The 7,184-nt window shown below is 38.7% G+C and overlaps 1 long non-coding RNA gene across 1 annotated transcript in view; it reads left to right on the top strand.

Moving 5' to 3' along the window:
* Positions 1-1,184: 1,184 nt before the first annotated feature.
* The window catches only part of LOC118002105, a 58,816-nt gene continuing 52,816 nt past the window's right edge, over positions 1,185-7,184 (top strand). The window contains exon 1 of the long non-coding RNA XR_004676940.1: positions 1,185-1,514. This is a non-coding gene — a long non-coding RNA (uncharacterized LOC118002105). The remainder of the gene's footprint in view (positions 1,515-7,184) is intronic.

Here is a 7,184-nt window from a genome sequence, read left to right as displayed (position 1 = left end):
TATACGTTCTAGAATTTCAGGGTCGCTCAATTATAATCTCATTGGTATTATAACTAGACAAAAGCAATGTCCAAAAGGAAAGACTTAGGTAGGCCTACAAAACAAAGGTTGGAAATGCAGGCAAAATAGATTAGGAGTTAAGAACTCTAAACTGGCATTAAACGAGAGTTGGTTTAAGTTAACACTAAGATTATTTTTATTCCTTGTCATTGTGCAGTTTTGTGGGATAAAATACTTATCACTTGCTCCAGCATTACCCCCGGAGATTCTGAGGCTCTTCCATGGCATTTTCTAGGGACTTCCTAAATAGAGACTGGCCTGAAGACAAAGAGGAGGCACTTCTTTGGTTCATTCAGGCTTGATGTAATAATGCATCATAAACTTATCATCAGACTGCCTGTGACCTTTCCCACAGACACCAGAGATATGAAAAGGACATATCTTGGAACCTATTTCTCTAGAAGACCCCATGCCCATTCACACTCTCCATTTCCTAACATGGTTTTTTCCCAGCCATGTACAAACAGGAAACCAGAGTAAAGTCATTATTAGAGAACAGGTCAATAGATGCTTCTTAGGACAAATAGTACCTTGTTATCCCTATGCAAAATGAAAAAGGGCAATAAAGCAATCATAGGATGATTTAGAAACATTCCCCTTCTACTCTCCTGGGGGAAAAAAATTCCTATACCTAAAACATTCTAATATTTTAATGACGTCTGTAGCCTGAATTATCCAGATAAATGCTTCCCCTATTGTAGTTTGCATGGGCAGATGCCTGCATGAGAATAAATCCAAACTATCGTAAGATTACCTTAAAGTCATGTGCTTCCATTTCCTTGGATCCCAAAGCTAATGAATCATGCTAGAACAACGGTTCTCAAAGTTGGTCCCACACAAGCAGCATCGTATCACCTGGGAATCTGTCAGAATTGCTAACTCTGGAACCCGTCCCCACCCTAAACATACCTAATGAGAAACTCTGGGGGTTTGGCTAGGAATCTGTGGTTTATGGAGCCTGCAGACAAACCGGTGACAGACTGGGCCTCACATCACCCATAACAATGCTTTTTCTTTCAAAGTTGACTAATATTTGTGCTGGCCCTACCTAATAGTTTTATTCTTCAGCTTTTTTTGTTTTTCCTAACAAAGGAAGGATCTGAGTGAGAGACATCAACACTGTGGAGGACATGTGACCTTCTGGGAGTTGTGAGGCCCTCTGGTTTTCCCTTTGTTTCACCCTTTCTATTCTGGTGGGTAACAGGCCTTTCTATTCTTATCTGAGAACCTGACTTGTTTTTTAATTTATTTTTCCTTCTAATTCATTTGCAATAGGTTTCTCAAAACATTATACCACCTCGCTATTGGACATAATGAGTCTTCTGATCGGCTCACACTTGAGTTCTTCCTTGGTGGAAGCTATCTTTGTTGGAAATCTGGATCATTCATCTCTCCAGAGACTCCAAGGCCACTGGAAGAATTCTGACTTGGTCCCAGGTGCAGGGTACATACCAGTAAGTAATGTTGTTTCTTGCTATCAGTCTCTTGTAAAGTATACATTTGTAACAACACGGCCAGGGCTTCAAGTTGGTTTGTGTCCCCCAGGATACACAGGTGACTGCTTGTAAAGGAGTGCTCCTTGGAAAGATCACTTGGAAGGCTCCATTTAAAAGCAACATTTTTTTTTTTACAAAAAGCAACAATTTAAGATGACAAGAAATTTAAAACTGCTTTATTTTGAGGGATTTCCAAAATTAAATATTGTAAAGTTCTTCAAGAACTCTGTTGTTGAAAATATCTTCTCTCATCAAAAATGCAAAACCTTCTGGAGGAAATGATACTCTGAATTTTCTAGCACAAATCAATGCCAAATGAAGGCCATAAACCATGTTTTGTTATGCATTTGGCACCGTCTCCAAATATCTTGAACAATGTCACTGTGCTGCAGATCCACAAACCCTTACTTCTCTGGAAATTTATGATTGTCCATTACAGGAAAGTAGAAATGCTGGGGATGAGCAAGTCCGGACCAGGGTGGTAAGAGAAACAAATAAATTATGAAAAAACAGAAATCATTCGAATATCCCAAGCATTTGTTTCCCCAGCCATTGCTTGGGAAAGCCATTCTTGCCTTGCCTATGTGCTCAAAGGAAACTGGCTTTGAGTTTTGATTGTCAATCCCAGACTAATGAAAGTGTTCAGAGCTGGCTTTGGCAGGGGTAGTATTGGGGAGGGTGGAGAGGGTAGGTCAAGGGCCCTACAAATCCCAATAGTGGGAACTATAAAGAATTCTAGGCACCAAATCCTATGCCTTTATCAGAATGCATGTCACTGCCATTTCTAAATAAACACTAGCTTCCCCTATTGGTGGGGCTTTATGGGAAAAGATCATGGCCATGGGTTCCAGCCCTGTAGAATATACTTTTGAGGCTATTTCTAGTCAGAAAGTCAAAAGCCCTGCATATCCCCCATTTTCCAATACAAGTTCGACTTGGAGTCACAGGTAAAAAAGGGTGTTTAGAAATGTAAGCATCGAGAAAGCAATACTCCATATCACCAAACTATCTTATAACAAAAAAAAAAAAGTCTAAAGTGACTGATTTCTGACCTTTGCTCAAAAGAAAACTAATTCAAAGGGAAATATTTTTAAAGTAAATTTCTCAGTAATTGCCAGTGATAGAAATGAATTATAATATAAAAACCTGACTTGAGAGCTTAATAATGTTATGTTCACTTTCTTTTGCCTATTGTGCATGTGGCTACCTCTCTTCCAAGAATGTGCAAATTTAATAATGGTTCATGCATAGCTTGTCTGAGCACTAATCATTGCTGAATACCGCTTTTACCACCTGAATCTGAATTTGAACCCCAGCAGGGACACTGGGCAATCCTGGAGGTACCGTTAAGAATCAGCCTGGCACCATCAGCAGGCCGCATTGTTCCTCTGTGTGCCTGGGCATGGTTTTGAGCTGGTTTATCTTCCTTTTGAAAGAAAACTCTGTCCTTTATATACTATTTTTGCACTGCAGCTTTATATCCAGAAAGCTGAGATGTTCTCTTATTAGCATATTGCACCCCAGAAGGTCAACCCTTTTTACAAACACCTGCCCCAGCAAGTGGGCCCACAATTATAATTGCAATGGCATTAATAATAGAGTTCTGAGCAAAAGTGAGCAAAAGTATTGGCCAAGGCTTATGGATTTCATTTGAGGCTTGGTGTGGCACTTTAATTTTCCTTCTAGGAATGACTCTGCTAAACATATTCAGGTTGTCTTCAGTGCTTAATATTACTATTTCTTGGTACTTCATGCTACTGATAATTAACAGAAGTGACTAGCCTTACACTTAGAAATAACTGAAACATGAGAGGAGGAGGCAGTTTTTTTCTTGTCATTTATATTAAATATATAAATTTGGTTTAAAAAGCTCTTTGCCTTCTGAGAGCATTGAGGAGCCAGCCAATCAGTGCATTCTCCGATTTGTTGACTTGTTTAATATTCACTCATTCATTCAGTCATTCAGTAAATATGTAAGAAAGAACTGCCATCCAAATGTTCTCAGGGAATGACTCAAAATCAAGACCTACTAATAAACTCTTGCTAGAAAGACAATGTTCGCACTTCGCACAATGGAGTGCTGATCTATTAGAAATAAAAAGGATTATTCTTGGTCTCAACACACACTCCATGAAGGTATTATAAATCTGAATGCAAATACTAGTGGCTTTTACCATGTACTTTTTGATCAATATCCAAACTCTCTTTAATTCATATAGCTAGATTTTACAGATTGATCCTTAAAATTATTATAGGTAGGAGTTGATCAAATTTTCATTTCAAAGACATATTACTTTGCTACTACTTCTGTAGGTTTTGCAATAAAGAGAATTTTTTGAAATGGCAAAAGTAGCTGTTGGTTAGGTTTTCCTGGTATTCTTATAATAAATTCTTAAGAACATATACTAAAAACAATGTGGATACTACATGTAGTCACCGTATAGGACTAAATCTATCAAATATCTCTTAGTAACTAGCAATAAAAATTCTGTTGCGGTGTCTTTAATCTGGAAGTGCTTACAGTTTTATGAAACCTACTGATTCAGAAATTATTTTTAACAAATATACACTGAGGACGTGCTATGGGTCAGGCATTATACTAGGCCCTGAGGATCTAATTCCAAACTGAACAGGCATTTTCTTTGTCTTCATAGGACTTAGAATTCTGAGGGTTGTAAGCATAATTTTTTCCCCAATTTTCTCTCCATGAAAATAACCACAGAATAGTTTCCTTTTTAAAGAAACAGAGAGCCAACAATCAGGCGACTCTGAAAGTCACCTACAACTCTCCTGTGCTTGGATATTCTCAGTTTTGGTCCTCTATCCTGAGGACATTACTTACAGCTTTATACAAGAGGTTTCCATGACACTCAGAGATATGATCCACAGGAAGAAGTCCTGGCTCTTCAAACAAAAAACAAAAACAAAACAAAAACAGAAAACAAAACAAAAACTTTATCACTCACATTCTCTTGTAGTATAAAGGACATCTTTGAAACTCAATCTTCCCTTCCCCCACCTCCATTCTCCATTATGTTCCCTTGATAAATCATCCCTCTGAATGGGTTTTTTCTCTTTTCAATTGTCAGAAGCATTCCTGCTGTGTCTGGGCATCAACCTGTTCTTTGGTATTTGATTAATTTCATGCACTTGACCTAACTAAGAAGCCAGACTGTACTTCCAATGCACTTTAGTTGACAGAATTAAATAAAACCCTAACCAAGAGGCATAAGAATCATGCTTCTATACCATTAAAGCCGAAGTTTCTCATTAGCATTGACAGAAATTCATTGTCCAAATAGGAAACAGAACAAAAAGTCCTAACATGACAATGGTAGAGACCACAGGGCAAATGGAAGAAGAGAGGCTCATACAGAGGGAGGCTGGGAAGGCTTGCAGGATCTGAGCAGAGTCTGAAGAGAATTCCAAAGGGAAGGATTTTAATCATCCAGACTCCCTATCGCCACTTTGAAAATTTGTGTAATTGCTCAGACCAGAGTACCTTTGGGTGAAGGGAGTAAAAGAAATGAAGTTTATTTTGTAACTAAAGATCAGAAATAGATTTGCAATCATGTCCTTTCCCAAGTCACATGTAAATCATTCAACTGTGTATCCCCATCACCTTGCCAGGATTTAACTTAGTTAAAATGACTAGGCATAAACACCAATTGAGATGGAAAAAAATCCTTTCCTCTCATGAAAATCTGCTGGCCTAACTGCGTGAATCTGCTGCTTATCTCACTACAGGATATTCAGCCATTGAGAACTCAAGTAAAGCATGGCTGTCAATCTTTGTTGCCATAGAAATGGCAGAGGGGAAGGTAGACCCCAACACTCTACAGCATCCTGCTCCCAGCTGGTGACTTGAACACACTGTCCAGCAATGCAGGTTCTCTCCTGCCCACAGGGGCAGATTTGAGGAGCCTGGGGTTCTAGACTAGCATGCTTCCCACAACCCTGGGGTCTGCACCACTTCACACTCCAAGAAGAGTTTTGTTGTTGTTGGCATTTTCCTCTCACTTTCTACAAATGAAGTGTCTCTTAACTGATGAATGGAAGTGAGCTTCCATTTCCTTCTGTATTACTGCCTTAAGAGATTTGGCGACAGGGCTGGATTCTTGCTAATCCTCAGGTGGGCCGCCTGCTCTCTGCACTGTGCTCGTGGCCCCAAATGAGCTAGAAAGATAAATAGGTATTTATCAAATTTATCAAATATTCGGCATGACATGATACCACCATGGATAGCAGAGACTCTGGCTCCCTGGCCAGTGGTGGAGATGTGTTTTGGGGATTTGGGAATGCTGGTTCCCTAGCCAAGGAGCACAAGAATTCAGGAATGTGGTGGCTGTTTTTAGTGGCTCATACATTTAAGCATTAGGCCTGCTTGTCCCTGTATCAACTCTAAAACTGCTTTAGTTGCCTAACTCTGGAAATTAAAGAATTCTGTGCATTTCTATATGTGTCAGATTATATTTGGTTTCTTTTCCAACCACCAGATAAAGCATTTCTTCAAAACAAGCTGCTGGCCTTTTACTTGTCTAGTGATTAAACTTCAGGGATAGAAGCTGTATTCATTCATTCCCTTCCTTATCCAATAAATGTTTATTAAACATCTCCTATGTGCCACATGCTAAAGAAGAGACTCTAAAAGAAAGGGCCCTAAGGAGCCACCTCTTTAGAAGGGTCCAAGAAAGATATTTGCTATTTAAAATCTACAAGAAATTCTGCAAGCTCTTGAACAACTGCTCTAGAAGTGAATCCTACAAAGATTGAGTAATTCGTTCTATGGCCCAAAACTGTTCTTGATGCAAGTCCTAACTCATTGGCTTGAATGAAGATTGAGGGTGACAGCTTCAGCATAATTTGTGGAATCGTCCTGTTTACTCTTTGCCATTCAGTTACCAATTCCCTTTCTTATCTTGCTCAAAAAAGTCTGTAATACTTTTGTCTTTATTTGTGGGACCATTCTCTTATTCTTTTAATCAGATTGACTATTCCTATTCAACAAATATTTATTAAATGGTCAGGCAAACCTTCACAGAAGAGGAATAATTGCATCTTTAAAGAAGAGGAAAGATTTAAGCAGGCTGCAAGGAATGGCATTGTAGGAAAGGGAATAGCATAGGCAGAGGCACAGAAGTAGGTCAGATTAATAAATTGAATGAGGGTGGAATGAGTTGTGAAATGGAAGAAGAGAGACAAATTAGGAGAACTATGCAATAATCCAACTCTTCCCTGGAGACTGTTCATTTTCTTCCAAGACCTTCAGGTATCTTTTGTCAAGGATTTTTTAATTGTAAGGAATAGAAACCTACATTTTTGCTCACGCATAAAGGAAATTTTGTGATAAAGAATCAGGAGTATTCCAGTGAGCCTGAAGGCAGGATCACAGAAAGAAAAGAAAAGAAAAGAAAAAAGAAAAGGGAAGGGAAGGGAAGGGAAGGGAAGGGAAGGGAAGGGAAGGAAGGAAGGAAGGAAGGAAGGAAGGAAGGAAGGAAGGAAGAAAGAAAGAAAGAAAGAAAGAAAGAAAGAAAGAAAGAAAGAAAGAAAGAAAGAAAGAAAGAAAGAAAGAAAGAAAGAAAAAGAAAGAAAGAAAGAAAGAAAGAAAGAAAGAAAGAAAGAAAGAAA

Source organism: Mirounga leonina, unplaced genomic scaffold (genome assembly GCF_011800145.1).
Source record: "Mirounga leonina isolate KUSES-001 unplaced genomic scaffold, KU_Mleo_1.0 Mir_82, whole genome shotgun sequence".
NCBI lineage: Eukaryota > Metazoa > Chordata > Mammalia > Carnivora > Phocidae > Mirounga > Mirounga leonina.
Note: the sequence above shows the minus strand (reverse complement) of the source record. Positions and strands in the feature narration are given on the sequence as shown.